General features: G+C 43.4%; 1 protein-coding gene across 1 annotated transcript in view; it reads left to right on the top strand.

Annotated features, from left to right (window-relative positions):
• Positions 1-1,201: 1,201 nt before the first annotated feature.
• Positions 1,202-16,868, top strand: part of slc8a4b (solute carrier family 8 member 4b) — a 150,848-nt gene continuing 135,181 nt past the window's right edge. Inside the window, exon 1 of the mRNA XM_060918723.1 lies at positions 1,202-1,254. The gene's annotated coding sequence lies outside the window, so the exon portion shown is untranslated. The remainder of the gene's footprint in view (positions 1,255-16,868) is intronic.

The following is a 16,868-nucleotide window of genomic DNA, read 5'->3' as shown; positions in this document are numbered from 1 at the left end:
TGTTGCCTCATAGCAAGAAGGTCCTAGGTTCGAGCCCAGCGGCTGACGAGGGCCTTTCTGTGCGGAGTTTGCATGTTCTCGCCGTGTCCGCGTGGGTTTCCTCCGGGTGCTCCGGTTTCCCCCAAAGACATGCAGGTTAGGCTAATTGGTGGCTCTAAATTGACCGTAGGTGTGAATGTGAGTGTGAATGGTTGTTTGTCTCTGTGTGTCAGCCCAGCGATGATCTGGTGATTTGTCCAGGGTGTCTCACCCATAGTCAGCTGGGATAGGATCCAGCTTGCCTGCGACCCTGTAGAACAGGATAAGCGGCTACAGAGCACGGTGGTGTAGTGGTTAGCGCTGTAGCCTCATAGCAAGAATGTCATGGGTTCGAGCCCAGCGGCTGACGAGGGCCTTTCTGTGTGGAGTTTTCATGTTCCTGCCGTGTCCGCGTGGGTTTCCTCCAGTTTCCCCCACAGTCCAAAGACATGCAGGTTAGGCTAACTGGTGACTCTAAATTGACCGTAGGTGTGAATGTGAATGGTTGTTTGTCTCTGTGTGTCAGCCCTGCGATGACCTGGCGACTTGTCCAGGGTGTCTCACCCATCGTCAGCTGGGATAGGATCCAGCTTGCCCGCGACCCTATAAAACAGGATAAGCGGCTACAGAGCATGGTGGTGTAGTGGTTAGCGCTGTCGCCTCATAGCAAGAAGGTCCTGGGTTCGAGCCCAGCGGCCGACGAGGGCCTTTCTGTGTGGAGTTTGCATGTTCTCCCCGTGTCCACATGGGTTTCCTCCGGGTGCTCCGGTTTCCCCCACAGTCCAAAGACATGCAGGTTAGGTTAACTGGTGACTCTAAATTGACCGTAGGTGTGAATGTGAGTGTGAATGGTTGTCTGTGTCTATGTGTCAGCCCTGCGATGACCTGGCGACTTGTCCAGGGTGTCTCACCCATAGTCAGCTGGGATAGGATCCAGCTTGCCTGCGACCCTGTAGAACAGAATAGGCGGCTACAGATAAAGGATGGATGGATGGATGGATGGAGTATCTGTGACGTCATAAAATAGCCAAAGTATGAGTTAAGGTCCCACCCCATCTCCATTCACACCAGGCAAACTGATGCTGATTAAGCTCTCTCTCTCTCTCTCTCTCTCTCTCTCTCTCTCTCTCACACACACACACACACACAGATTCAGTTCCCACTCTCTTCAGTTTCAGTGTCTGCAGCTCAGCTCCTGCTTCACTGAGCCTGAAGCTCTCCTTCACCAAGACACAGGTATTTGCATAAGTTATTATCGGCTATAAAGGAGCGACAGGAGCGTTCAGTCAGCCCGGTGCTGATGAAGGAGACAGGGTGAGAGCGGAATTCGGTTTGAAAGCGCATCGTAAATTATTCTCAGAGTCTGCGATCGATCCCGCAGCGGAGGGGAAATCATCTCTGCCCTGCTGCTGTAGTGTTCGGGAAACTACGTGAAGAACCGGATCACCTCCAGAAAACAGTCATTCATTCATTCATTCATTCATAACTAATGCCATGGACCCCAGCAGTGCGCTATTCCTCTAGAGGACCAGCTCACTGTGAGACATCAGGAACCGGACGGACCGAGCAACAGACAGGTGCATCTGCCCTCGAACATCTGTCCTGTGGGTTCAGTCGGTAGGTCAAACCAAAGGTATTATTTGCATGTTAGACTCCAGCCACCATCCTACCTAGTATTAGAATATTTATGGAGAAGATGCACTATTAGGAGTCACACAAGAACCTGCTCAGTAAAACTCCCTTTACATTTACAAAACAAGTGTTCATATACTGAAGAAAAGAAACAACTTTTTACTTTGGTTCAACTTTTCTGGAAAGATCAACAACGGCACTTAACTGTAGCTTTCCTTGTGGTTCCCTCAACGTTACACATTTTGGAAAGGTGCTTGCATGCAGTGTAGACCTCATCTCATCTCATTATCTCTAGCCGCTTTATCCTGCTCTACAGGGTCGCAGGCAAGCTGGAGCCTATCCCAGCTGACTACGGGCGAAAGGCGGGGTACACCCTGGACAAGTCGCCAGGTCATCACAGGGCTGACACATAGACACAGACAACCATTCACACTCACATTCACACCTACGGTCAATTTAGAGTCACCAGTTAACCTAACCTGCATGTCTTTGGACTGTGGGGGAAACCGGAGCACCTGGAGGAAACCCACGCGGACACAGGGAGAACATGCAAACTCCGCACAGAAAGGCCCTCGCCGGCCACGGGGCTCGAACCCGGACCTTCTTGCTGTGAGGCGACAGCGCTAACCACTACACCACCGTGCCGCCCGCAGTGTAGACCTTTAAAGCTAAAAAGAGTGAAGATATACTGGACATATTGTACAGTATATTAAAAGGTACAAAAGATATAGCTTAAAGTGTGGTGTAGTGGTTAGCACTGTCGCCTCACAGCAAGAAGGTCCTGGGTTTGAGCCCAGCAGCCGGCGAGGGCCTTTCTGTGTGGAGTTTGCATGTTTTCGCCGTGTCCGCGTGGGTTTCCTCCGGGTGCTCCGGTTTTCCCCAAAGGCACTGAATTGACCGTAGGTGTGAATGGTTGTCTGTGTCTATGTGTTAGCCTGTGATGACCTGGTGACTTGTCCAGGGTGTACCCCGCCTCTCACTCATAGTCAGCTGGGATAGGCTCCAACTTGCCTGTGACCCTGTAGGACAGGATAAGCGGCTACAGATAATGGATGGATGGATGGATGGATGGATGGCGTACCACTGCAGCATAGTGGTTAATGCTGTCGCCTCACAGCAAGAAGGTTCTGGGTTTGAACCCAGCGGCCGACGAGGGCCTTTCTGTGTAGAGTCTGTGTGGGTTTCCTCCCACAGTCCAAAGACATGCAGGTTAGGCTAATTGGTGGCTCTAAATTGACCGTAGGTGTGAATGTGAGTGTGAATGGTTGTCTGTGTCTATGTGTTAGCCCGCGATGACCTGGCAACTTGTCCAGGGTGCACCCCGCCTCTCACCCATAGTCAGCTGGGATAGGCTCCAGGTTGCCTGCGACCCTGTAGGACAGGATAAGCGGCTACAGATAATGGATGGATGGATGGTGTACCACTGCAGCAAAGTGCAGTTTAGTACTTTTTTCAGTGGTGTAGTGGTTAGTGCTGTTGCCTCACAGCAAGAAGGTTGTGGGTTTGAACCCAGGAGCTGACGAGGGCCTTTCTGTGTAGATCTGCGTGGGTTTCCTCCCACAGTCCAAAGATATGCAGGTTAGGTTAACTGGTGGCTCTAAATTGACCGTGAATGGTTGTTTGTGTCCTGCGATGAGCTGGCGACTTGTCCAGGGTGTACTCTGTGTCTCGTCCATGGTCAGCTGGGATAGGCTCCAGCTTGCCCCCTGCACGGGATAAGCGGTTACAGATAAAACAAACAATGAAGCACTGTAGGGTATCTGTTAATTCAACATTAACATTTTTGTGGTGTCATTATGAGGTTTGAAATGCAGTTAGGGGTCATGGCTCTGATGGACTGCACTTCCATTCATTCATTATCTGCGAATATCCATTGCGGGTCGTTGCGAGCTGGGACTAATCCCAGCTGACATGGGGTGAGAGTCAGGATACCCCTAGGGCAGGTCATCAATCTATCACAGGGCCAACACAGACAGCCATTCACACTCACATTCACACTTATGGGTAATTTAAAGTAGTCAGTTGATCTGCATGTGTTTGAACTGTGGAAAGAAACTGGCGCACCCAGAGGAAACCCATGCAGGAATGAGGAGAACATGCAAACTCCACACAGAAAAGCTCCCCAGTTAATCAGCAGGTTCAAACCCACAACCTGCTTGCTGTGAGGCAACAGTGCTAACCACGGGCGATTGCTCTAAGACAACGAGGGAGGCTCAGCCTCCCCTAAAAATGACGAACATCATGTAGGATGAATTGCGCTAGGCTTATGTTATAGCCGACCTTATAACATTGCTATTTCAGATCCAGAATCATAGAAATATATGTGCTCAACCCAACTACAGTGCGAAATCATTCCCTTATAACTTTAATGTGTGCGTGAGTTTTTCCCCCTCGTGACAGCGCGATGCAGCCCAGCCTCAGTGCACTTCAATGGCATTTGGGAGCTATGCGCTTTTCAATCTCAAAATGCAAGACGGTTATTGGACAAATACTGCGAAAACGCCCGCCCACGGAGTCTCACGGACTCCTAGCCTCAGTGGACTTCAATAGCATTTGGGAGCTCTGCGCTTTTCAATATCAAAATGCAAGACGGTTATTGGACAAATACTGCGAAAATGCCCGCCTACGGACTCCCAGCCTCACATGGGAGGGACATGGTAGTTTCCGCGAGGAGACTGGTGATTGGTGAAAGTGGCCGGATATTTTCTTTGATTGACAGCTCGTTTCAAATATAGACAGGCAGCGGTGAATCTCAGTTCAGTCCCATGCGGATTCGCAAGTGGTGTGGTGTATTGTAAGAGATCAGCTTACATTTAGATTTCATTCATTACATGCGGTTTCTACAAGCTTTTTTAGTTTGTATATATTTTCATTGTAAATATAGTGTTGTCAAGTTTGCTATCTTAGTTCCAGAAATGTCGTTTATTTGAGTGACTGAACTTGAACTTGAGGGGACTAGTCAGCTAGCAAGAAAGCTGCGCACGGATGCCAAGCATTGCTGATTTAATTTTGGCGAAGCCATTTGCCAGTCTTCCTTTCGAGGAAAAAATTAAAATTAAAGAGGAGGGTAGACCAACGCCTCAAACTGACTTGGTGAAAAAGGTAGGGAATAATACTCGTTCCTTTCAGCTCTCCTGGTATGAGAAAGTGAATTGGCTAACAGCAAGTGACCCACATCAACAACAGTAAATAGGCTACTTTAGTAATATGTCATGGATGGACCAAAAATATAGAATCTATTTAAAATGTTTATGCTGAGTATATTATATTGGAATATATATTTTTCTGGATATGAATTAAACACAGCTACAATTTGGAAAACATTTTTAAACAAAAACACAGCCGAGAACATTTCACACTACAGACCTGGATTAAAAGTGAAGGCTTATCAAAATTGTCAATAAAACGTTTCTCAGTCAAAATAAGTAAAATATAGGGAAAGTGTCATTGAATGAAATGTGTGGCACCCAGCTCTATGTTTGGCTCCCCAAGGTCAGTGCTTGTGCCTATTCCAGAACACTCTGCTGTTACTGCTGAGGTTCCTGACAAAGAGCTGCTTTCAATAATGATCAATTTTTAAACAACATGCCACAATTTTAAAATATAAAATGTTAAAATAACCCCCCCCCCCAACACCACCATCATGTATATTGGACAGTAGGCTAATGGGCCAAAAGAACCTGTTATTTCACAGTTTGTGACGCTGCCAGCAATCAGCCAGATCAGAGGCAAGAGTATGGGCAAAATTGATGTTTTTTTATTTTAAAATCTGGAAATATCGTAACCGACCAGCCTCCCCTGTTTGAAAGACTACCAGCCGCCACTGGTGCTAACCACTGCACCACCATGCCACCTGACTGCATTTCCAGATGACAGAATGATCTGTAGAGTTATAAACACTTTCTAGATGTGGAGATGTGATCTTTAAAAAGACACTGACAACAGTTTGCAGATTTTAACTAGGAGAAAAAGAGAGTGTTCATTGTGCTGCTTGGTTTACCATTTAACGATGATATTTGTGCTGTGATACTTTGGGGAATCTTGGCACTGTTAATTTGTGTGTTTTGCAGTGTGTCAGCAGGATAAGAGGAAGGTAACTTAGTGAGGGAGAAACCCCAGTCATGAGCAGAAAGCCTAGCACCAGCTTTCTGTCCCTGAGCTGCCAGAGAGACCATGATGATGCCATTACCTGTTTATAGAGTAGTGATTCTCAACCCGAGGGTCATGACCCAAATTGGGTTGGGGTGCAAAAAAGGTTGAGAACCACTGGTATAGAGGACCTTTGGTTTCTGTCAGACCAGAATAAGCACTACTACAGAATAAGCAGCGTCGAATAAGCACTACTGGCTTTACAAGGCACAGGAAAAAAATAAACTTCTTGCAGTACAGCAATTAAACAGTAATACACTTTTACAGCAATATAGGATAAATAATATGAATATGAAAAGGAATTACAGTCCTTTTATACCAGTGGTTCTCAACCCTTTTTGCACCGTGACCCAATTTTTAACATGGCAGTTCAGTCATGACCCTACAGTGCTGAGCGTAAATGAGTGCACCCCCTTTGAAAAGTAACATTTTAAACAATATCTCAATGAACACAAACAATTTCCAAAATGTTGACAAGACAAAGTTTAATATAACATCTGTTTGACTTATAACGTGAAAGTAAGGTTAATAATATAACTTAGATTACACATTTTTCAGTTTTACTCAAATTAGGGTGGTGCAAAAATGAGTACACCCCACTGAAAGTCTCTGGAGCAAAGCAAAATTGTAGACTACAAATGTCTAATTTAACAAGAATACAATCATAGGTGAGTCTAATTAGTCATTACACAGGTGTCCAGCACACAGGTGACTATAAAAGGGTGTTACTTAATGAAAACCCCTCCCCATTTCATGCTGTCAGCAATGGCACCGCATGGAAGAGAAATGACACAAGACCTGAGAAAGAAAATAATTTCTTTACACCATAAAGGTGAAGGCTACAAGAAGATCAGCAAAGCTTTACTTATCAGTCAGAATACTGTCGCAAAAGTGCTACAAAAATTTAAGAAAGATGGAACTGCAACCATCTCACAGAGACGTCCAGGTCGTCCACGGAAGTTAACACCTCAACAGGAGCGTCTTCTGATGAGAAGGGTTGAAGAAAACTGGCATGCAAGTTCACTGCAGTTATCTAAAGAAGTAGAAAGCCAAACTGGGGTGACTATTTTCCGTGACACAATACGGTGTACACTGCAGAGGAATGGCATACATGGATGCCGTCCACGAAAGAAGCCTCTCCTAAAGCCCAGGCACAAAAAAGCCTGCCTAGAGTTTGCCAGGACCCATGCTGACAAAGATGAAGACTACTGGGACTCTATACTCTGGAGTGATGGGACCAAGATAAATGTTTTTGGAACTGATGGCTTCAAAACTGTATGACGTTGCAAAGGTGAGGAATACAAAGAAAAATGCATGGTGCCTACAGTGAAACATGGTGGTGGCAGCGTCCTTATGTGGGGCTGCATGAGTGCTGTTGGTGTCGGGGAGCTGCATTTCATTGATGGCATCATGAATTCACAGATGTATTGCTCTGTACTGAAAGAGAAGATGCTACCATCACTCCGTGTCCTTGGTCGTCGTGCACTTTTCCAACATGACAATGATCCTAAGCACACATCTAAGGCCACTGTTGGATTTCTGAAGAAGAACAGGGTGAAAGTGATTCAGTGGCCAAGTATGTCTCCTGATCTGAACCCAATCGAACACCTATGGGGAATTCTGAAGAGACAAGTTGAGCATCACTCTCCATCCAGCATCCAGTCACTAAAAGAAGTCGTTGTTGAAGAATGGAAAAAGATTGATGTTGCAAAACGTCGCCAACTTGTTCATTCCACGCCTAGAAGACTTGGTGCTGTCATTAAAAATCATGGAGGCCATACACAAGTACTAGATGTAGTAGTTTTTGTTGTGGGGTGTACTCATTTTTGCACCACCCTAATTTGAGTAAAACTGAAAAATGTGTAATCTAAGTTATATTATTAACCTTACTTTCACGTTATAAGTTAAACAGATGTTATATTAAACTTTGTCTTGTCAACATTTTGGAAATTGTTTGTGTTCATTGAGATATTGTTTAAAATGTTACTTTTCAAAGGGGGTGTACTCATTTACGCTCAGCACTGTATATCGTAAAGCGAGGGGAAGCCATGGCCTAATGGTTAGAGAAGCAGCTTTGGGACTAAAAAGTTGCTGGTTCAGTTCCCTGCACCAGCAGGAATGGCTGAAGTGCCCTTGAGCAAGGCACCTAACCACCAACTGCTCCTCAGGCTGCTCTGGTTATGTTGTACGTCTCTCTGGATAAGAGCGTCTGCTGAATGCCACTAATATAATGTAAAGTAGTAAAACAAGTGCCAGCTTTCTGAAATTAAACATCATGCCAACTACAATTTGACAACAGAAAAAAATGTGCTTTTTCATACACCATTTTAACATTTTTAAGAAGGAGAAAATGGGTTAACATAATTTAATATTAATTATGAAATATAATTGTCAACTTACATTTTATGAATGATCAATTTCTCCTTAATGAGAAACCTGGGGCTGTGTTCTTTTAATAAGTTTGTCAAAATTTGGAGTAATTGAGGACAATGCAATCTGGAGGTCATGTTCAACATTCAGTTTGTTTCTACTTTTGTTCTTTCGCTGGGTGAGAGCAGAAAAGCCAGCTTCACATAAGTATGTCGTACTGAATGACAAAAAAAACACTCTGATTGCTGGTTAGCAAAAGCAGGATACTCGCGTGTAACACTGCACCAGAACTGAGGGAGAGCCAATCCTCATCTCATCTCATTATCTCTAGCCGCTTTATCCTTCTACAGGGTCGCAGGCAAGCTGGAGCCTATCCCAGCTGACTACGGGCGAAAGGCAGGGTACACCCTGGACAAGTCGCCAGGTCATCACAGGGCTGACACATAGACACAGACAACCATTCACACTCACATTCACACCTACGGTCAATTTAGAGTCACCAGTTAACCTAACCTGCATGTCTTTGGACTGTGGGGGAAACCGGAGCACCCGGAGGAAACCCACGCGGACACGGGGAGAACATGCAAACTCCACACAGAAAGGCCCTCGCCGGCCCCGGGGCTCGAACCCAGGACCTTCTTGCTGTGAGGCGACAGCGCTAACCACTACACCACCGTGCCGCCCCGAGAGCCAATCCTGTGAACCTCTTTTGAAGACCACAATTGTATAATAACTCAACCAGTTGAGTTTCTTCCTCAGATGGCAAAATTACGGTTTCCACGTCAACTCTGAATGTCTCCCTTATCTACTCATGGGCCAACATCATCTTCTTTTCCGGAAAGTAACTGTAAAACCATGGGTGCAGTTTCACCAAATGGGCACTGATCACCCTTTTCAGCACTGAGTTGTCTGAGTCTGTTATTTTTATTTATTTATTTTTACCTCATGACACACATTTGGTAACATGTCCAGCCTGCTGTTGGTTACATGCTTGGTCCACAAACTCAACTTTTTTTTTTTTGAAGGCACTGATTTTGTCACTTTGCTCAAATTGGTTATGTCCCCTCCCTTGGAATGACACATTCGGTGTGTTCAAATGATCAAAAATGTCTGCAAAATAAGAAAGACGAGCAATCCACAGGTCATAGTTAAAATATTCTGCTAGATCTGACTTCTTTTCAGCAAGAAAAGCTGCCAACTTGCTTCTCAGCTCATGAGAAGCATGATAGAGAAGGTGTTGGAGCCCATTCCCCATCTCTTGACAAAAAGCTTGAACACACCTAGCATTCTTTGTGCTATGCTTGATGTAATTAACAACTTTCACCACCTCTCTCAGTATTTCGTGAAACTCTGGCACCATGTCTTTAGCAGATAATGCTTCTCTATGTAAAAAACAGTGGTTCCACGTTGCATTCGGTGCAGCTATGTACATCCAGAATTTTTTTCACAACTCCTGAATGTTTGCCCGTCATCATGGCTGCTCAAACCGTTGTCACGCCAATACACTTTGTCCAGCTCAGCCCCACTGAATTCATCCAATGCAGAAACATCTCTGCTGCAGTGGTGCATTCTGGCAAATTCACACTGAACAAAAACTGCTCTTCAAAGTCATCATTTCACACGTGCCACACAAATTACATTATGTCAATGGCATTTAGCAAACGCTCCTATCCAGAGAGACGTACAACGTACCCAGACCAGCCTGGGGAGCAGTTGAGGGTTAGGTGCCTTGCTCAAGGGCACTTCAGTCATTCCTACTGGTCCAGGGAATTGAACCAGCGACCTTTTGGTTGCTCAGTTATCTGGTGCTCAGTGTCCTCAGACATGTCACAGACCCTCTGATGAAGTGTGTCGACTGACAAGGGAATTTTCTTTAATTTTTTCGCTTCTGATTCACTTGAAAGTTCAGTGCATATATCAGTCACATAAGAAAGTAGAAGTTATTTTGCAATCGTATGGGCCTTTTTACACTTAGCAATTCAATACAAAACCAGATAGGAAGCACAGAGTGCCTGCTCCTGTACTGTACATGTTCAAAAATCTTTTGGGAAGCCTCAGGATTTTGGCTCTTACAGTGCCTTGCAAAAGTATTCATACCCCTTGAGCTTTTTCACGTTTTTCCACCTTACAACCACAAACTTAAAAGTTTTTTATTGAGATTTTATGTGATAGACCAACACAGAGTAGCACATAATTGTGAAGTGAAACAAAAATGATAAATGGTCTTCAAAATTTTAAACAAATAAAAATCTGAAAAATGTGGTGTGCATTAGTATTCAGCCCCCTGTCCTCTGATACCTCTAAATACAATCGAGTGCAATCAATTGCCTTCAGAAGTCATCTAATTAGTTAATAGAGTCCTACTGTGTGTAATTTACTCTCAGCATAAATACACTTGTTCTGTGAAGGCCTCAGTGGTTTGTTAGAGAACACTGAAGAACAAACAGCATCATGAAGACCAAAGAACTCACCAGACAGGTCAGGGATAAAGTTCTGGAGAAGTTTAAAGCAGGGTTAGGTTATAAAAAAATATCCCAAGCTCTGAACATCTCAAGAAGCACTGTTCAATCCATCATTCAAAAATGGAAAAAGTATGGCACAACTGCAAACCTACCAAGACATGGCCGTCCACCTAAACTGACAGAGCGAGCAAGGAGAGCACTGGTCAGAGAAGCAGCCAAGAGCCCCATGATCACTCTGGAGGAGCTGCAGAAATCCACAGCTCAGGTGGGAGAATCTGTGCACAGGACAACTATAAGTCGTACACTCCACAAATCTGGCCTTTTTGGAAGAGTGGCAAGAAGCAAGCCATTGTTGAAAGACAGGCATAAGAAGTCCCGTTTGCAGTTTGCCAGAAGCCATGTAGGGGACACAGCAAACATGTGGAAGAAGGTGCTTTGGTCAGATGAGACCAAAGTTGAACTTTTTGGCCTAAATGCAAAGCGCTATGCGTGGCGGAAAACTAACACTGCTCATCACCCTGCACACGCCATCCCCACTGTGAAAAATGGTGGTGGCAGCATCATGCTATGGGGATGCTTTTCTTCAGCAGGGACAGGGAAGCTGGTCAAAGTTGATGGGAAGATGGATGGAGCTAAATACAGGGCAATCCTGGAAGAAAACCTGTTGGAGGCTGCAAAAGACTTGAGACTGGGAAGGAGATTCACCTTCCAGCAAGACAATGACCCTAAACATACAGCCAGAGCTACAATGGAATGGTTTAGATCAAAGAATATTTATGTGTTAGAATGGCCCAGTCAAAGTCCAGACCTAAATCCCATTGAGCATCTGTGGCAAGACTTGAAAATTGCTGTTCACAGACGCTCTCCATCCAATCTGGCTGAGTTTGAGCTATTTTGCAAAGAAGAATGGGCAAAAATTTCAATGTCTAGATGTGCAAAGCTGGTAGAGACATACCACAAAAGACTTGCAGCTGTAATTGCAGCAAAAGGTGGCTCTACAAAGTATTGATGCAGGGGGGCTGAATACTAATGCACACCACATTTTTCAGATTTTTATTTGTTTAAAATTTTGAAGACCATTTATCATTTTCGTTTCACTTCACAATTATGTGCTACTCTGTGTTGGTCTATCACATAAAATCTCAATAAAAAACTTTTAAGTTTGTGGTTGTAAGGTGGAAAAATGTGAAAAAGTTCAAGGGGTGTGAATACTTTTGCAAGGCACTGTATATTTAAAAAACATTTGGCTTATCTTTGTAGCTGACATGTTTTGTTTCTAAATGCCTCTGTAACTTCGAAGGTTTCATGCTTTTTTTTTTCTTTTAGCAAGCCGTTCACTGCACAGGACACAGTCGTTTGTGCTCACCATGTTCAACAGTGTAGGTAAATCCATATCTGAAAAATCCGGGTCATACTCACTTTTATATTGTTTTTTTAGGTTCGGATGAATAGTCCCCTGAGCTGGTGCTTGGTCTTGATTTAGATTTGCCAGTAGATTGCAAGAAGTTGTCCTTATTCATAATGATAGCTACAGTGGTGCTTGAAAGTTTGTGAACCCTTTAGAATTTTCTATATTTCTGCATAAATATGGCCTAAAACATCATCAGATTTTCACACAAGTCCTAAAAGTAGATAAAGAGAACCCAATTAAACAAATGAGACAAAAATATTATACTTGGCCATTTATTTATTGAAGAAAATGATCCAATATTACATATCTGTGAGTGGCAAAAGTATGTGAACCTTTGCTTTCAGTATCTGGTGTGACCCCCTTGTGCAGCAATAACTGCAACTAAACATTTCCGGTAACTGTTGATCAGTCCTGCACACCGGCTTGGAGGAATTTTAGCCCATTCCTCCGTACAGCACAGCTTCAACTCTGGGATGTTGGTGGGTTTCCTCACATGAACTGCTCGCTTCAGGTCCTTCCACAACATTTCGATTGGATTAAGGTCAGGACTTTGACTTGGCCGTTCCAAAACATTAACTTTATTCTTCTTTAACCATTCTTTGGTAGAACGACTTGTGTGCTTAGGGTCGTTGTCTTGCTGCATGACCCACCTTCTCTTGAGATTCAGTTCATGGACAGATGTCCTGACATTTTCCTTTAGAATTCGCTGGTATAATTCAGAATTCATTGTTCCATCAATGATGGCAAGCTGTCCTGGCCCAGATGCAGCAAAACAGGCCCAAACCATGATACTACCACCACCATGTTTCACAGATGGGATCAGGTTCTTATGCTGGAATGCAGTGTTTTCCTTTCTTCAAACATAACGCTTCCCATTTAAACCAAAACATTCTATTTTGGTCTCATCCATCCACAAAACATTTTTCCAATAGCCTTCTGGCTTGTCCATGTGATCTTTCGCAAACTGAGCAGCAATGTTCTTTTTGGAGAGCAGTGGCTTTCTCCTTGCAACCCTGCCATGCACACCATTGTTGTTCAGTGTTCTCCTGATAGTGGACTCATGAACATTAGCATTATCCAATATGAGAGAGGCCTTCAGTTGCTTAGAAGTTACCTTGGGGCCCTTTGTGACCTTGCCGACTATTACACGCCTTGCTCTTGGAGTGATCTTTGTTGGTTGACCACTCCTGGGGAGGGTAACAATGGTCTTGAATTTCCTCCATTTGTACACAATCTGTCTGACTGTGGATTGTTGGAGTCCAAACTCTTTAGAGATGGTTTTGTAACCTTTTCCATCCTGATGAGCATCAACAACGCTTTTTCTGAGGTCCTCAGAAATCTCCTTTGTTCATGTCATGATACACTTCCACAAACGTGTGTTGTGAAGATCAGACTTTGATAGATCCCTGTTCTTTAAATAAAATAGGGTGCCCACTCACACCTGATTGTCATCCCATTGATTGAAAACACCTGACTCTAATTTCACCTTCAAATTTACTGCGAATCCTAGAGGTTCACATACTTTTGCTACTCACAGATATGTAATATTGGATCATTTTCCTCAATAAATAAATGACCAAGTATAATATTTTTGTCTCATTTGTTTAACTGTGTTCTCTTTATCTACTTTTTGCACTTGTGTGAAAATCTGATGATGTGTTAGGTCATGTTTATGCAGAAATATAGAAAATTCTAAAGGGTTCACAAACTTTCAAGTACCACTGTATAATGTTATCAAGCCTACATGTGAAAGTTTAGCACAGTGAAGCTCGCAGTGCACTCGCCAATCAACCCATAGTGGTTGGATGTGCCAGTGCTTATGAAATTATATATGTAAGGTAGGTGTATGTGATTGGTTGAGTGAGTGTTCAGTAGTTTGCGCTAAGCAACTGCAGATCCAGGATCGGTTTATAGAGGATGATGCTAGAACTGTGGCTCGGAAATCTGATCGTGGATCAGCGTTTAGGATCTGGCTAGTTTTAAAATGTTTAATTTCCAACTCTGGATTGCGATCCTTTCAGAAATTGCCATGACTAAATTTGGGTCACGACCCACAGATTGAGAAAAACTGTTTTATACAGTCCCTCTCTTTCATGGTAATTGTGTTTCATTATCTCAGTTTTACACAAGAGAGCAAATATTGTATACAAAGGGAACAGCTTAGAAGCTGTCCACACGGCAACGGATTCAGGTGAATCTGATAAAATTGTTTATCTTTTCGGCCTGGCGTCCACACGGCACCGGCGTTTTGGGTGCCCCAAAACGATATTTTTTGAGAACGGGTTCCAGAGTGGAAAAATCTGGCAACGGCGCCATTGCGAAGTCGTCTGGATGAGTAGAATTGATTTGTTTACGATGTCGTCACAACCACATGACTAGAACAAGCAGCACTCTCACTGTTTTGTATGAACCACTGCATTGCATTCACTTTTGTATACAGCTTTTCTTTTAAATAAACAAGTAACTGAACCATTTCTTGAATTTCTTTTTTTTATTGGATAAGACTGCTTTTCAAAATGTTCACACACAATAGAAAAAGTTATATAAATTATATAAAAATGCTTTTCAAAATGTTCACACACAATAAGAAAATTAAGTTATATAAAACTATGCACACTAATAAAACTAATTTGTACACACAGAAGGCACGATTTCCTCACGTAGTCGCAGCCATCTTCTTCTTGTTGTTGTGTGCTTGGTCCTGTGAGTGCTTCACGCCGGGTAGAAGAAGGGGTTTATGCGCATGCGTCCTACTTCTTCTATTGTTCTGGTGTCTCCGATGGGACCGTCTTACAGCGCACGTAGAGGTGTGGCATGTGTATTGCATCATTTTCAGCAAGTGTTGCATTGCCATATGTACCTGATATTTTACTGATCTGTTGCCCATGTGGACGCGATATTTTTTTTCATAACATCTCGTTGCCGTTGTCGTGTGGATGTAGCCTTATAATATAAATGATACAATCATGTTTGTGTAAAATGGTGACATGGACATGTATAGCTGATAGTAGAACTTTATGAATAACAGTGCTAGTGACAGCAGCAGGATGAATTTTAGTGTGTGCAGAAATATATTAAATGCTTACGTCCTGCTTCTTCATGATGATTTACAGAAAAGTACTCCTGAAATCACTATGGAGCCAAAAACATGACCAATTACACAGTGTATCAGGGACAAAAGGCTACACAACATTGAAAAAAATAGAAAACAGTTGCATTACAGGCCTGGCAGTGCATCAGCATGCAAACCACTCAGAGTCTGGTGATGTCTGTGACAGTTTAATAATCCAGACTCCAGGCAGGCAATGATGGCAAAAGATTCGCAACCAAGCAGTCAACATTGACATTTCACTTAACATGATGTTCCAATTCATACAATTACCTTTAGTGCCTTGAAATGGGGAGACTATGTATAAAAGAGTTGTGGCTATCAAGTACACAAATCCCAAAGTAAAGCTGATGTCCTGCACCTTAACTGGATTCTTTCATTTGCAGTGTGCTGCTATACAGATCCCCAAAAATTAAACATTAACACTATACACTGCGTATGTTTTCACCTTCCAAGAATGTTCATTTACTTAAACTTTGTGCTATCATGCATGAAATTAATTTTAAGGTTTACCGTATACTGACCACTAGCCATATATATCTGCCCCAGTAAAATGTCTGAGTGTTCAGGGAGAATATGAATAATTTAGCTTGATGCTCTGGTAATAGGTCACAGTTTGCTTTATGTGAAGGATTTATTTCCTGTTTCACACATCTCAATCATGAGGCTGTTATAATTTGATGACCCAAATCCAAATCCCTTTCGGACACCACCTATTTTAAACCCCCACCCCCCCATACCTTTCTGCTTGTCTCTCCGACCTCCACTTATCACTTTCCACCACTTTCCTGTCATTCTCTCACACAGTGTCTCACTTTAGAGTTTCATAATCCACAGCAGAATTGAAGTCTGACCTGCATTACGTAATATAATCAGTACGCTTCATAGATGACTCTGGTATCAAGAAGACACATGCACCCATGCACTGATGTGTGTGTTGGTGCGTGAGTGTGTGGGCCAGTGGGTTTGTAGTGCCTGAAGTAGATCCCCTCTTAATGACTGGATTATAGAGGGATCAGAAAAAAAAGATAGAATTCAAAGCCTTCCTAGAGGATGGCCTATAAAAACTTTCCTTGCCCTTTCTTGCTCCTTCATGTAGGTTCCAGGTTAGTACTTTGCATATGCATAAAAGATTCATTTGTTTATTCATGATCTCATAATAGGACCACAATTCTCTGTATAGCTGTTTGTAGAAACTAACACAAAACCAATGTATAAAAGGTACACTATGGCATATACGGTAAGTAGCAGGGCTTTCCCCAGAAAAAAAATATCAGAGCGGTGCTACTGATGTGAGCCTGCCTGGAGGGCCCCGAAGGCTGCTAGGGGGGTCCGGGAGCATGCTTCCCCAGAAAATTTTGAAATTAGAGACTTCAAATGGTGCATTCTGGTGGCATCTAGGACTGATTTGGGCACAATTCAACATTATTAAGTTTGCTGTTTTTTACCTTGTCAAATATAATTTAATCTTATTATCTCTAGCCACTTTATCCTGTTCTACAGGGTCGCAGGCAAGCTGGAGCCTATCCCAGCTGACTATGGGCGAGAGGCGGGGTACACCCTGGACAAGTCGCCAGGTCATCACAGGGCTGACACATAGAGACAGACAACCATTCACACTCACATTCACACCTACGGTCAATTTAGAGCCACCAGTTAACCTAACCTGCATGTCTTTGGACTGTGGGGGAAACCGGAGCACCCGGAGGAAACCCAC

This window comes from Neoarius graeffei, chromosome 1 (genome assembly GCF_027579695.1).
Source record: "Neoarius graeffei isolate fNeoGra1 chromosome 1, fNeoGra1.pri, whole genome shotgun sequence".
In the NCBI taxonomy this organism is placed as follows: domain Eukaryota; kingdom Metazoa; phylum Chordata; class Actinopteri; order Siluriformes; family Ariidae; genus Neoarius; species Neoarius graeffei.
Note: the sequence above shows the minus strand (reverse complement) of the source record. Positions and strands in the feature narration are given on the sequence as shown.